Consider the following 15127-nt stretch of genomic DNA (forward strand, 5'->3'; position numbering starts at 1 on the left):
AATCCACGTGTCCATTGATGGAGGAACTGATAAACAAATGTGGTCGATCCATACAACGGAATGTTATTCAGCCTTCAAAAGGAAGGAAATTCTGACTCATGTTACAACATGGGTGAACCTGGAAGACACGATGCTACGTGAAATAAACCAGACACAAGAGAACAAGTACTGGATGATTCTACTTCTACGAGGCACCCAGACAGATTCATCGAGACAGAAAGGAGAATGGTGGGTGCCAGGGGCTGGGAGAGAAGCGATGGGGTTTGGTGTTTAATGGGGCCATTTTCTGTTTGGGGAAAGAAAAGAGTTCTGGAGACGAATGGTGGTGATGGTTGCCAATGTGAATCCACTTAACCACTGAACCGGACACTTAAAATGGTAAATTGTGTTATGTGTGTTTTATCACAATTTTAAAATAAAACACAAAAGGGAGAAAAGCCCCAGAGCTGGGCACAAGGTTTCCTTCCGGGGTGATGAAAGTGTTTCGGAACTAGACAGTAGTAGCGGTTGCATGACATTGTGAGTGCACTACATGCCACTGAATTGTATACGTTAAAATAGCTTTACGTGATGTGAATCTCATCTCAATAAAAAAAAAATTTTCAGCTGCTGAGTATGAGGCAGCCTGGGCAGGGCTGGGAATCAGCGGGGACTTCATGACCGAGGCTACTGCCTCTGAGGACGAGGATCTGAGGGACATCACAGGTGTGGGAAGGGAGGCAGACAGGTGGCTGAGATGCCGGCAGCCAGGCAGCCGTGGGGCATCCGGTCCCGGCCGTGGGGAATGCTTGCATCTCGGGCACCGTGTCAAGGTCCCCTCCATCACCCCTGGTTTCCAGAAGTCAGACACAGGAAGGGCTTCACACAGCAGCAGGATCCGCCTTTCCTTAGCTGACGGGGACACAGGGCCCTTTGAGGGACAGGGACTTGCCCAAGGTCTGCAGGAGGTCAAGGCGGGGCTGGACCTCACGCCCTCCAGAAACGCCCAGCCTGGGGTACACATCGCTGTCTGGAGACCAGCATCACCCTCACGGCTGAGATGTGTGCAGTGCATCTCGTCTGGGACAGGCCCTGGACGCAGAGCTGAAGGCTCTTGCAGGTGCCAAGCACCTAGAGGACAACTGCGCACTGTGCCCCGGGTGACGTGCCCAGTGAGGGCTTGGTGCTCAGAGAGAGGCAGAGCCGGGGACAGGCGGAGTGCCCAGCCGGCCGTGGAAGAGGTTCCTGGGCTAAGCTGGCAGGATGTGGAGCTTCAGGACAGAGCAGGGGAGGGAGACCTGGCTGCAGAAGCCGACAGGGTGGAAGGGGCACAGGGAGGGGTGTCGGGCCTTGCAGAGGAGTTGACGCCAGCATATGAAGGCAGCCCTCCCCCCCACAAGCCCACTAACCAGCCAGAGGGAGGGTCCAGCGGGCGGGGCTGGCTCTGCCGCATCTCCCCACCCCCCACCCCCCCCCCCGGTACGCGGGCCTCTCACTGTTGTGGCTACTCCCGTTGCGGAGCACAGGCTCTGGACGCGCAGGCTCAGCGGCCGTGGCTCACGGGCCCAGCCGCTCCGCGGCACGTGGGATCTTCCCGGACCGGGGCACGAACCCGCGTCCCCTGCATCGGCAGGCGGACTCTCAACCACTGCGCCACCAGGGAAGCCCTGCCGCATCTCTTTGGCTGCCCTTGTGTGAGTCACTGACCTGGACCCATGGCTGTCGGATGGGGCCGTCAGTCCCTGACAAGCCCAGGCTCGGAGCTCTCGGGATGGGACTTGAATGCTCTCTGCAACATCAGCCCTGCAAGGGCTGCGAAAGCACCTCCCAAGACGGGACGCTCCCCACTACAAGGTCCTGTTGGAAAGTTCTTACGCTTGAGCAGTCTATCTCCCTGGGAGTCCACCTGGTCCCGAGGCTGGCTCTTCAGAGCCTCGTTCAGCTTTTCTTGCCCAGGACATTGTAAAGCAGGCGTGCAAATGGCACACCCTCTCCAGGGTGGCTGAGCCCCTGGCAACCGCCTCCTGGGCTCTGGGCTCTGATTCTGTTCACAGAGGCAAAGCTGCCCTAGCTGACAGCAGAGCCTGAGGCTGCTAGAAGCCCCAGATCTGTTTCCTGGAACCAGCTGCCAGCCCACTGCTCCCCCACCAGCTGGACAGACCTGCCCTTTACCTGGTGACACTCTGCCTGCTGGGTAGAGCGGGCGGGAGAGTATCGCCCCCAAATTCATGGCCAGTTGGAACCTCAGAATGGGACCTTCTTTGGAAGTAGGGGCTTTGAGGGTGTAAGTAGTTAAGGGTCTCTAGAGGAGATCATCCTGGATTTAGGATGGAACCCAAATCCAGCGACAGGGGTCCTTATAAGGAGAGGACCCAGAGATACACACAGAGGAGACAACCGTGTGAACACAGAGACGGAGATCCGAGAGACGCAGCCACAAGCCCAGGAACACCTGGGGCCACCAGAAGCTGGAAGAAGCCAGGAAGGGTCCTCCCCTAGAGCCTTCAGGGGGAGCGTGGCCCTGCAGACACCTTGACTTCAGACTTCTGACCTCCAGAACGGTGAGACAACACACCTCTGTGGTTCTAAACCACCCAGCCTGAGGTCCTTTGTCACAGCAGCCCCTACACTAGTTCACTGGTCTGCAGCGTCAGGACACAGGACATGGCCCGAGCTGACCACGCGGACGTTAGCCAGCGTCCCCCTGCTCTGGGAGCGTTCGGGAGAAAAGGTAACGGCGTCCTGGCTGGGAGGTGACGCCAGTGCTCGGCAGGACAGTGCAAGCCTGTCACCAGGCTCTCAACAGGGCTGCGGCCCAGTTAGCTAAGGTCACCCGAGGAGCCGGCGAGAAGCCCCTCTCCATCTGCTGTGAAGACACTCGAGGGGAAGTGGCTGCTGGGCGTGGGGCCGCCCGGCCGCCCTGCTTTCCCCGTGCCGGGGCCTGGACAGCCTGTCCTAGTCTCCCACACCTGGTCAGACCAGACGAGCCTGCCTGAGTCCTCGGGTGCACCAGCCCCAAGCAAGCGGCCGGAAGCACTCCTTGGGTGAAGGCCTAACCCAGGCACTGCGGTTTCTCTGATGAGAGATGGTAGACCCTCACCCTGACCTTCGGCTCAGCATCCCCTACCTGTCTCATTTTTGGAGAAGCTCTCATTGGGGGTGAGGAGCTGGCCAAGGCTTCCGGAAGCTTCGGAACCGAGACCAGGGTTCCCCCGGGATCCTGCCGGGTATGGGAGCTGAGACAGCTGAACATCAGCAAACCCCTGGCTCTCCACCCTGCCAGCTCTGCGGACGCTGCCGTGCCAAGGGGCAAGGTTAGGGTCATCGTAGGACTGATGACGTCGGCGCTCAAAGGGCTTCGCCATGGCCAAGTGCAGCGTCTCTCCAACCGAGGTACGGGGATGAGCTGCTTTAGAAACGTCGCGTGAGCTTGTTCAAAATGCAGATTCCTGGCCCTCCCTCCAGGCCTACTGAATTAGAACCTCTGTGTCAGAGGCCCAGGACCCCGCATCTTATACAGGTTCCCCGAGGATACGGGGGAGCTCACCAGAGGGTGCAAACACGTGGCCTGCTTCGACCTCTTCATGCAGGTGGAGAGAGCAGTCACAGGACAGGGCCTGCTTGAGGTCACACGGCAGAGCCAAAACTAGAAGGTCTGTCCGCTGGCCTTGCTGGTGAGGGGACGCGTGCCGGTGTCCCCCTGGGCTTGGAATCAGGTGACTGACCCTCCTGTGCTCAGAGAGCCCTTCGCGCAGGTGAGGATCCCCAGGGGCCCGGTCAGCTCCACAGGCACCTGGTGCTGTCTCTCTCCAGCCATCATGTCACCACCACCCCACCCCCCCGCCACAGCCCAGCTTGCTTTTGAGCTCAGGCCCTGCGTCTTGCTCACAGCCATCTCCCCAGGGCCTGGCCAGGGCAGCTGCTCCGTAAAGGCAGTCGCCTGGCAAATGTTTGTTAGGCAAACGATCTGAAGTCCAAACTCTGTCCCAGAGCTGCCGTCTGACCTCGGGCAGCTCACTCAACCCCTCTGCCCCTGCGTGAAAAGACTCTGGTCATCTGCCTTGGCCACTGCACAGGGCCGCAGCCAGACCCACCCGGTAAACCCGGTGCAACCTGCTTTGGAGACGCGGCAAAGCCACATCCGAGCATGCGTTCTGCACACTGGTAATTCACAACCGTCAAGTTTGCACTGACTGACTGGCAGCGAGCTGAGAGTCCAGGGTAGCAAAAGGCCCAGCCAGGAGCCTCTGCGGGTGGCCTGGGGCAACGGGAGAGAGTCGAGGGGCAGGTGAGCCAGCCCCGCAGTGAGGCAGGCAGATTCCAGAGGCCCCGCTGTCTCCTCCCAGCGCGGCTCACTGCTCTCAGAGGTGTGAATCCCGCCCTAGTGCCACGCCCACCGTGGGGACCGTGGGGATGGGGTGGGGGGTGGGGGCCCAGGTCCTGAACGTTATCAGGCTGCAGATAGAAGGCGGTGCTACCGAGGTCCAGGGAGCTGGACGAGGTAGGTCCCTGGCCCTCCGTGGGCCTCAGTTTCCCAGCTAAAGCAGAGGGGTTTGAGTGAGACCATCTCCAAGGGCCCTAGGACCATGCAGGCAGTGGCTCTGTGCCCTGGGGCGCCCCCCCCCCAGAAGGCGCTTGCTGTTGTCCGCCCCCAAATCCCCTCCCCACCACAAAGAGAGGCCTTGTGGGGCGGCCCGGTCGGGCAGCTCAGAGGAATGTGGCGCTTGCCGAGACGGGAGCCCTCCTGCCGGCTGCCATACTCGAGTCCGCGTGGACTGCCGAGTGGTCGGAGAGAAGCCCAGCTGCCCGTGGGACGGAAGCTCTTCTCCAAGGCGCACCGGGTAGAGCCTCTTCCTCAGGCCGCACACGAGGCCGCCTGCCTCCTAAATGACCTCACAGGACCAACCGGTTCTTCAGCCCGGACTGGTAGCGGGGACGCCACTGAGGGCTCCGCATCTACATGACCCTTCACGCATCGGCCCAACCTGGATCGACTGTGGGGTGAGAGGCAGCCCAAGCGTGTCGTGATCTGTGCGGGCACTGCACAAAAGGAACGTCACCGTGTCACCAGCGCGGCCCCTCCACAGCTGCAAAGGGCGGGGGTGGGGCGGGGGGAGGGCAGCAGGGACCAGTGCGGAGAGGAAGGGGGACCCTGTCCTGCCCCCAGAGCCACCCAGCTCAGCCCGGCGTGGCTCTGGGGGACGCAGGAAAGCCCCTCTGGGTCTCTGTGCCGGTTGCCTCGTCTTCTGGGCCTGACCTGGAATCCCAATGTGTCGTCTGCTGCTGTCCTCTGCCCTCCCGGCAGAGCCCGCTCGGGTGCCACCAAGCCGGCCTCTTACCTCCAGACTGAAGCTGCTGGGCGATGATTCAAGTGTAAATTCTGGCCCCTGCTCTTTTCTGGGTCCAGGGGAGGCCGCTCCTTGGCGCCGTGACCATGCCCAGCTCCAGCAGTGAGCTACACCTCTGGGCCTTGGTTTCCCCAACAGCGACCTGCTGTGCCATGTGCCCTCAGGTGGCTGGCAGGGCCCAGGCCTTCGCCTTCTAGGCCACAGGCAGCTTAGTGACCACACCTCTGACGGAAGGTCCCGCTGACACATGACACAGCACTGGCTCTCCAAACGTTTGGGAACATGTAAAGCAGCAGCTGGCCTGGCCCTGATCCTAGGATGACCTTTGGTACAGAGTGGCCCTTTGAAACAAATCCTTTGCTTAAGTCCTACCCTGGAGGACAGCCCTATAAAGCAAAATCACCCGCATCATCTCGCTCCTTCTGCAGGTCCGTCCTCAGCCAGTGCCGGCAGCAGGAGGACCACATCACCCCTGTCCTGCACGGGGCGAAACTCAGGCTCACAGGAGTGAGTGGCTTCTGCAGGTCACACAGCCAGGACTCAACGCCAGGTCCACGTGGCTAACAAGTTCTGCTCTTCCCGCCACCCCAAGGGCGGCCTCCACCTCCCGGTCTCCCCATCCCAGGAACCCGGAATCCGGACGAAGGACTTTAGCCGCGCAATTAGCAGCTGCCTGGATCCAGGCAGCCAGAGTGTTTTAAATGCCCCGTTCCCGGCTCCCTGTCCGTGCAGCAGCCCTGACAAAGCCTGGCCACAGCTATAGGCGGGGCTACAGGTGTGTCCACACCTCGAAAGCTGTGAAGTGCTTGACAAGGCACAGGGAGAGGGAGGACCCGGCTGGGATTGCGGTGCTCTGCCCACACCTTCTGTAACCCTGCTGTGCAGACCAGGAAACTGAGGCTCGGGGAGGTCAAGGGAGTTCTCTGAGGTCTCACAACCAGGCTGACGGCAGAGTGTGGACGGGACAAGTGGCTCTGACTTGTTTCCGCCTCCGTGTTGCCCCCGCGTGGTGGGCCCCCGAGGCTGTGAGATGGCCCCAAACTCCCCCTCGGTGCTGCCTCCTGTCCTCCCTGCGACCCTCTGAGCTGCTTGCAGAGAGGAGGGGGGACCCGGTGAGGAGCGCTCTTCTCGCTATGGCAGCAAGGTGAAACGGGAGCGGAGCCCGCTCGGGTGCCGGGCTCGGGTGCCATCTCGCCCGCTCTGTCGGGGAGACCATCGAGGCAGGGGTGGCCCACAGGGAACAGAGCCGGAACTCCCAGCAACCACGCGAGGGTTTACCGAAAGGGGCTCTCAGGAGCCCGGGGGGCGGCGGAAGGCCACAAGGCCGATAGCATGGGCGGGTATGCTGCAGCTTGGACCAAAACTAAACCAGCGCCCCGTCAAGAAACCATCAACTTGCTCCAGGCCTGGGGAAGGCGGTAGGCTCTGTCCTCTGGAAAAAGAGACTCGGGCCCCGGGGAAGGCCTCACCAAGCCCAGGGAGGGAGCTGGGGAGGAGCTTGACCTCGGAGGCCCTTGTGTCCAGGGAGAGCCCTGCCTCAAGAGAGTCTGGCCTGGCCATGACCTGAAAGGGCCCCTACAATAGCTCCTTCTCCCCTGCAGGGCGGGCCGGTTGTGGCTTCTTGTGGGCTCCTTAAGGTACAAACCCTCCTCTGTTATAGCACTACTGCGTTCACCTTTGGGGAAAAGCCCTCAGAAACCTGTCTTTTGGGCTTCCCTGGTGGCGCAGTGGTTGGGAGTCCACCTGCCGATGTAGGGGACGCGGGTTCTTACCCCGGTCCAGGAGGATCCCACATGCCGCGGAGCGGCTGGGCCCGTGAGCCATGGCCGCTGAGCCTGCGCATCCGGAGCCTGTGCTCCGCAACGGGAGAGGCCACAACAGAGACAGGCCCGTGTACCGCAAAAAAAAAAAAAGAAAACAAACCTGTCTTTTTTCTTTCTTTCACATAATCTCTAATTTACAGAAAATTTGCAAAGATAACATAAGAACTCTCAGATTCTCCTTACCCAGAATCGCTGTTTAAATCATTTGCTTTACCAATGGTGCACTCTCTCTTTGCATATCTATATGCATGTATGTATATACTCCAAACCTTGCAGTCTTTTCTGAGCCATCGGAGAGTAAGGTACCGGGATATCTAAATGCATGGTAACAAATCCTGATGCCAATTCGGGGGTTCGTTGCCAAGCACTCTCACACTTTCCTCCTCCAGGCTGAGGTGCATGAAGTAGCTGGTGCTATCTCCAGGTTACAGATGAGGAAACGGAGGCACAGTGTCCAGGGGTATGTGGCCCTCCTTCTACACCAAGCCACCACCCCTAAGTGCTCAGCATAAAACACACAAGCCCACTCTGCAGACTCTCTTCCTGATGACAAGGCGATGTCTTAATTTTTTGTTTTCTTTTTGCCCGCACCACGTGGCACGCGGGATCTTAGTTCCCCGACCAGGGATCGAACCTGTGCCCCCTGCAGTGGAAGTGTGGAGCCCTAACCACTGGACCGCCAGGGACGGCCTTAGAGGATGTCTTAATTTTTAAAAGAAAGTGAGCCAGGCTGCCCACACAGGAGAACACAGACGGATCAGGACCCAATCAAGATTGTCTACCGTGCAGCAGGCGGGCGTGGTAGGCTGGGGTGGGCGCCAGTGAGGGACTCCCCACTCCACCCGGGGCCGCCACCTCCTTCAGCGCCTGCCCTCTGCTTCTTTCCTTTTCTCTCCTCAGACAACTGGGATGGAGGGACTCTTCCCTGGAGGGCAAGGACTGGGTCTCCCCTTCATCCCAAAGCCCGGTGGCGTGGGGCCCATTGCAGAGCAGGCTGCATGTGTAACTGATGAATGAATGAATGAATGAATGAGTCAGAGATCTGAGTTCTGGTTCTGCCACAGCGTGGGCTACTCAACTGCTCTGAGACTCAGTTTCCTCGTATGTAAACATGGGACAACACCAAGCACTTCTAAAGTGGGTGCAAATTATTAAATTAGATGAGATTTGTGAAGGCGCCGGTGAGGTGCGTGTTAAGATCCCAGTTCAGAGTTTGATCAGGGAAATGAACAAGACAGTGGGGAGAAATGGAAAGCCAAGCTGAAGATGCCCAAATATGAACAATGTGGGGAAGGCACACACACACACACACACACACACACACACACACACACACACACACACGCATGCACACACGGCCTCACAGCTCAGCACCTCTTAAGCTGAGCAGTCTCTCTCTGACGACCCCCCTTTCTTTCGGCGTGAGACCCTCAGCAGCCCAGGATGAAAAGCTGGCACCCCGGGCTTCCTCTGCAGACACAAATGTGCTAATGTGTGTAACACCTGACAACAAAGCAGAGCCTGGGGGGTTGCGGAAAAGAGGAACGGTGAGGGAGGGAGGCAGCTCTTTCCAGAAGTGGACAGGAATGGTCTATCTCACTCAGGTAAGACACAGAGCTAAAAAGCAATGCATAAAAGGACAGCTCTGAGATGTTGTCAGTACCGGGAACTGTTTATAGGAGATCATGTTATCAAGGGCAGAATGCCAGCTGGTACACGCACCCCTGACGGCAAAAGGGAAAACCGTATCTGTGTGTGTGTGTGAGTGTGTGACGGCATATATGTGTGTGTATGTGTGTGTTCAGGGCCGTTGCACAGCAGACCAGGAGAATTTAACGTTCGCGAGCTTCTGTTCTCCTGCACGATTTCTTAAGCCATTTGTGTAAAAAGATGAACTGCCACCCCTAAGAGATTTTCTCAGTCTGGGCAACAGGGCTGGGCTGGGGCACAGGCTCAGCCTCCCAAGGCAGTCGTGGTCCCGAGTCCTAGAGTCCCCGATGCTGAGCCAGCACCGCCTGTCCCGCCCGACACAGCCCGGGTGGGGGACGCCAGCGCACAGGCGAAGACGAACCAAACTTTCCCCATGGAGCTTTACGGGCTTCGCGAGGTCTGTCCGAACCACCAGGCTTCCCACCGAGCCCGCACCTGAATCCCGGTGCTCCCGTTGAATTAAAGAAGAGAGAGCCACTCACCGCCTGAAAGCCAGCCAACACGGTGACTATTCCACTTTTCCTGGAATGAGCTTTCCACACTTTCGGCGGCTGGAGCCATCGGCAGCCAGGGCTCTCACCTCTCCGACCTGCTCTCACCCCCTCTGCGGCTCTTTACGATGCTTTCAAGTAAGGCACCACTATGTGAAATCGCACTAAGAAAGAAGGCTGGCTCCTGGTGCCGGAGGACACGGGAGTGGGGCGGGGGGCGGGGGGGCGGGGGAGGAGGCTGGCACGGTGCACTCAGGATTCACTTTGGATGAAAGCGGGCGGCTTGGGTTGGCGGAGCCTTGCCTCCCGCCCCCTCCATCGCCAGCCCTGCTCTGCCATCCTTCCGACTTGCCGGCTTGCTGATTAAACACACACGTGGATTGCCAAAGCAACCCGCACCCTGGACGCCCATGAAACAGCCCGGGGGGGGCAGAGTACCTCCAGCTGCAGCCACCTCCCGTGGAGGCTGGGAGCAAAGCTGAGAACGAATGCTGCCACTCGACGGGGGCTGACCTTTTACGTGTCACATCAGATTTTCCATTCGCCAGCAAACCAAAACCAAACCAAGCCCAACCAGCACACCGCCTCCCCACCCATCACACGACTCGTAAACCCATCAGAATTTACAGCAAACCAACCAGAATCCAGACGCGGCTAATGTCATTAAGAAGCCTGCACAGCGCCCAGATGCCAGGAGGGTCTCGGTGACAGATGCCAGCCTCAAAGCAAAGGAAAAGCAAGACACAGCACAGACGCTGCAGACACAAAAGCATTTTCATCCTGCCCAACAGGAACCGATCTGATTATCAAAGGGAAGCACCAAGGACTCAGAGACTAAGGCGGCTTTAGTGAAACAGGGCTTTGGGAGATGAGCAAATGTACTTTAAAGAGACCTGACCACAGACCCAGACCGGGGCGGGGGTGGGGGCGGGGGCCCTGCCTTGGGCCGTCTGTTTTCAAAGCGATCTGCCAGAGATAACGCTGAAAACAAATGTATAATCCAGTCAGAAGCCTGACTCTGAGACACATGCCTGAATGTCTACAGACTCCCTGCCATTTCAGCCCCCAAGGTGGGGACCACGTTCAGAGCTGACTGTTGTTTCCCCCTGATACCTGAACCAAACTTTCAAGTCTCCTTGTGAGTCACTGGTGTTCACTTTCTATTTAAAGATCAAACAGGGCTTCCTCTCTCAAGCACCATTCAAACCCATGGCTTCTAAGAACTGGGTGCTAAATCCGTTTTCTCCGGGCCTCACTTTCCATCAACAGAGATGTTCTAGGTGACAGCGAGGGGTTCTTTTTTCCATCATCTGCTGCCAGACGGCAGAGGCAATGGGAGTGGTGCGGATCCCGAGAATGCCCCTGGGACGGGCAGCTGATGGATTAACCTCACTGACTTCTCCTTCCAGGAGAGCCACGCAGAAGCCGACCTGAACGCCATGGTTGGAGACGGGGTAGAGACGAGGGAAAACCTTGACCTACTGGGCAGCAGTCTCAGGATCCTGTCTGAACCAAACTCTGCTGAGGGGCTGTCCCAGACAGATGGTGGTGCCACGACAGCCAGGCTGCCAGGACCCCCTCTGCCGGGAACCAGCCAGAGGCTGATCTTCACTACACCATCCTCTCGGAGATGCTTGGTTACGGGGACAAATCATTTCCCTCCTGAACTCCATTTTCAGGCAAGAAAGGATTAGACAGAGAAACCTGTACCCAGCCATCGACACTCGGTAGACCCGTCCCATCTGGGGTGCACGTGCACGCCCCTAAGTTCCCTTCCCTTCCCCCTGGTCAGACCACGGTGCAGGAAAGCAGACTGCTCCTGCTGTGTAGCAATTAGGCTGAAAAATGGAGGAGCGACGGACAGCCACAGACCCAAGCACCAGGAGTCGGGAGTGGGCTTCTCACAGCCACCCTGGAGGAAAGACCCCCCCACACACCCAAACTCTGCTGTGTCCCCTCTGAGCTCTGAGTCAGGCCATGCCTCTCCCTCCCTCTCCCCCTCCATCCCAGCTACTCCAGGGAAGACAGCAGCCCACGTGACCAGGACAGAGCCTGCCTTGCTAATAAACCCGTCCTAAGGCTCTGACAGTTTTAGCAGAAAATTACCTTTCAGGAAGAAAATGTAAGGAAGGGGAAGAGGGGAGACAGAGTGTTAGAGCTGGGAGCCACACGCCACAGGAGCCGGCCTGGGGCTGGTCCAGCTGCCCCCCATGTCTGCGGAAGTCCCCCAAGCTCCCCATGCTGACGGCCTCAGGGAGCCGCCCCTGGCACGCAGCTCCACCGGCAACTCATGGCTGGAGACGGGAGGGTGCCTCGGAGACAGAGGGACGGATGGATGGACGGGTGGATGGAGGAGCCGTGAGCCGGGCAGGGAAGAAGCAGGAAGGGAAGCCGAGAGGAAGGGGTGGGGAGAGAGGAGAGGGGAGGGAGGGAAAAGGGAGAACTGACTCTCTCTCCTCCACTGGGACCACTGAGCGAAGTTGCCATGGAGAAAGGGGAGCCGCTGGCAGAGCCTGAGGCGGGTGGAGGAGCCTTATGCCGGGGGGAGGCATCCGCTCAGAGCCAATCCCACTGCTGGTGCAGCCTCCACCAAACCGGGCCTTCTGGGCCCGAGGCGGCCAGACGGGGAGGGGAACTGGCCTGGCCCAGTGGGGCAGATGGCAGCAGTTCTCTGCCCCCTGGAAGAGGCAGGGGGGAGGGGGCAGGAGGTTCGAGTCTTCCTCGCCAGGCTCACTGGCGCTCCCGCCCCTGTCTCACGCCACGCTGCCAGGCCACTCCCCGGGGACTGGGGACCAGAGCCTCTCCCAGAGGCCTGGGTACCACCTGGGGCCCTGGTGTTTGGGGAGGCATTCTGACCTCCCCCTGCCTCCCCGCTTCTAAAAGTTAGATTCTCCAGACCCCGAGTCACATTCCCCATGAGTTTCGGCCACATTTCCCTGCCACTGCTCTTGTCCACGACCCCAGCTCCAGGACTGGCCGTGGCTGCTGGCCCTGCACCCACTCCAAGCTGCAGGAGTGGGGCCAGGGAGGCCTGCGCTGGGGTCTCCGCTTGTCCTCTTGGAGATGACACGACAGGGGCGCATCCAGGCCCACCTCTGGGCCCCGACTCCTGATCTCAAATGGGCACAGCCCCGCCATCTCCTGACCTGGACACCAAAACAGCAGGGGCCGGTGGAGGGCCGTGGACACCATCTCAGGGACGCTGTCTCCTCAGGGGGACGGAAGCAGGGCAGGCACAGCACCCACCGTCCCACCTCCCCTTGCCCCCCACGGGCGGGACAGAGGCCCCGGAAAGGCTGAAGCCGACGCGTAGGCCAAGGCCTTGCAGCTCTGACACAGGAAGACTTCAGGGCGGACCCACTGCAGTTCTGTCTCTGAACGCCATGACCTGGGAAACATTTTTCTCTTCACAATCCTCTTCTCACTTTCCCCCCTCGACGCTTTATTATGAAAAGGTTCACACAAACAGCAGAGCTGAACACATTTCCTAGTGAACATCCATACCTGCACTACCTAGATCCTACCATTTCCTCTCACTTTTAATGTGGCAAAACGCCTATAAAACTGACCATTTTTGCCATTGAAAGTACACAGTTCAGAGACATGGAGAGCACTCACGGTGCTGTGCCGCCATCACCTCCACTTCCAGAACAGTTTCATCACCCCCAGACCCGACAGGCACTCGCTCCCCAGCTCCGGGCAACCACCAGTCTGCTTTCTGTCTCTGTGGATTTACCTGTTCTGGACAGTTCGTATCAATGGGGGCATCCACTCTGTGGCCTTTCGTGCGCGGCCTCTTTCACTTTGCCTCATGTTTTCGAGGTTCGTCCGCTGTGTAGCCTGGGTCAGGGCTTCAGTCCTCCTTATGGCTGAATCATAGCATCGGATTCATCGGACACGTGGGTTGTTTCCAGCTTTTGGCGATCGTTCTCTTACTTTTAGAATGCGTTTTTCAGAGTCCAGTGATGTTTCCTGAAGCCTCTCCTATGGGGTCTGGGATTCGGTCTCAAAGGTGCAGCCCCGGAGGCCCCAAACAGAACGTTAATCCTCTTCTGGCCCTTTCATTAAAGCGTTGCTCCCCACTGGGTAATCGAGCCTGCGGGGGGCTCCGCCTGGCCCCGGGGACTGAGGCGGAGGTCCCAGAGCACGCGTGTGGCCAGCGAGTGGGCCTTGGCCTCCTCTGTCCCAAGAAGCAGCCCTCCGGGCAGCAGGACACTTGTGCGCACGGACCCCGTGTCCACGCTCTGAGGCTTGGCGCACCCAGGTTTGAGTACTCGCTTACACTCCCTGGCGGCCTGACGAGCCAGCCATTTCCCCGCTCTGAGCCTCAGCTTCTCCATCTGTAAAAGGCGGGCAACAGTCTCTACCACTTGGGGTTGCTCTAGAGGTGAGACTGGCGCTGCCCCATGGAACTTTCTGGGTTGACGGATGTGTTCTACGCCTGGCTGCCCGGTACGGCCGCCACTAGCCCGTGGGCTACTGAGCACCTGAAACGTGACTGGTGTGACTGGACCATGGAATTTTCAATTTTATTTCACCTTAATTTAAAATTAAAGTTAAGAAGTCACGCGGGGCTGGCGGTGATCTCCCTGGACAGAGCAGCTCTAAGGACTTATGGGATGGGAATGTAGGACACGGTCCAAGCCCAGCACCTAGCTCCTCTGTCTCTTCCTTCACCCCTTCCTCTCCCTACTTGCCCCATGGTGTCTGGGCAGTGCAGTGAGCTTCCGTCTGCAGCCTGGCCCCCAAGGCTCCCTCTAAAAGGACAGAGGGGGGGCAGTTGGGCTCCCAGGGAACAAAACAAAGCAGGTGCCAGCTGGGGAGTGGGGGCGGTGGGCTCTCCATAATGATGTAGGTCCCTGAACCGCCAACCTCCCCTCTTGCCCCTACTGGCCCTAGACCCCTATTCTAGAACCCCATCTCCTGCCGTCTCCCCCAGCAACTCCTGAGGTCACCCCTAGGATGTCTGGGCAGGAGATGAAGGATTGGAAGAGACCCTCCCCCCATTCCTAAAGTGGCAGCAGTGGACCCCCGTGGGGCTGTGCAGGGGTTTCGTGGTCTCGGGCTGCTCTGCCTCGGGTCCTCGGGGACGCCTGCCCACGTGCGCAAAGCTGTTCTCACAGGCCTGTGCCCTGGCTCAGCGGCTGGACTAGAATCCAAACCTCACTTGGCAGATGCAGAAGCCCAGGCTCAGCTGGGGGAGCGCAGGGCAAGGCGGGAGGAGCCGGGGCTGCAGCCCGGGCCCCCAGCCCCCCCTGGCCTGGCCGGCATGGGCCTCCCGAGAGGCAGGCGACTCTGGAACAGGCCCGGGTAGGAGGGGGTCCCCGGCACTTGACCCCGTGCCAGGGCAGGTCAAGGGCCCGGGCGACGGCTGTGTGGCTTCAAAGGCGCAACTGAAGCCTGGCCAAGCCACCCCGTCGCTGTCCCTCACCCACCCCCATGCCTCCCACGTCGGAGAGAAGTGACATCTCGGGGGTGGCAGTGGGGACTCCAGAAAACCTGAAACACAACCGCAAACAACCGTAACTCCGGTTGTGCTCTGAGCCCACCAACAGTTAGGGGTCGCCCAGAGCTGGGAACGGCTGGCTCCCCCTCACCCTGCAAAGCCTTCTCTTAGCTTCCCGCATGCCCCTGCCTCCCCGACGGCATGGCCAGAGGGATCCCCTTCAAGCCTGGGCTCTGAAGTCACCTGGGCTCACCCCACTCACAGGGGAAGGCCTGGAGGCCCTGCCCTGCCTGCCTCGGGGCACCTGTACCCAGGCACCCTCTGCCCAGA

The 15127-nt window shown here is 59.4% G+C and overlaps 1 protein-coding gene across 4 annotated transcripts in view; it reads right to left on the reverse strand.

Annotated features, from left to right (window-relative positions):
* PITPNM2 (phosphatidylinositol transfer protein membrane associated 2) overlaps positions 1-15127 on the reverse strand; it is a 145473-nt gene that overhangs the window by 67710 nt on the left and 62636 nt on the right. Inside the window, exon 1 of one of the 4 annotated variants that reach the window (XM_067015427.1) lies at positions 11458-11709. The exons of 2 other annotated variants lie outside the window; for them this stretch is intronic. The gene's annotated coding sequence lies outside the window, so the exon portion shown is untranslated. Of the gene's footprint in view, positions 1-9342; positions 9809-11457; positions 11710-15127 lie in introns of those variants that run through there. One more of the 4 variants, XM_067015429.1, reaches the window with a different exon arrangement.

This window comes from Kogia breviceps, chromosome 15 (genome assembly GCF_026419965.1).
Source record: "Kogia breviceps isolate mKogBre1 chromosome 15, mKogBre1 haplotype 1, whole genome shotgun sequence".
Taxonomy (NCBI): domain Eukaryota; kingdom Metazoa; phylum Chordata; class Mammalia; order Artiodactyla; family Physeteridae; genus Kogia; species Kogia breviceps.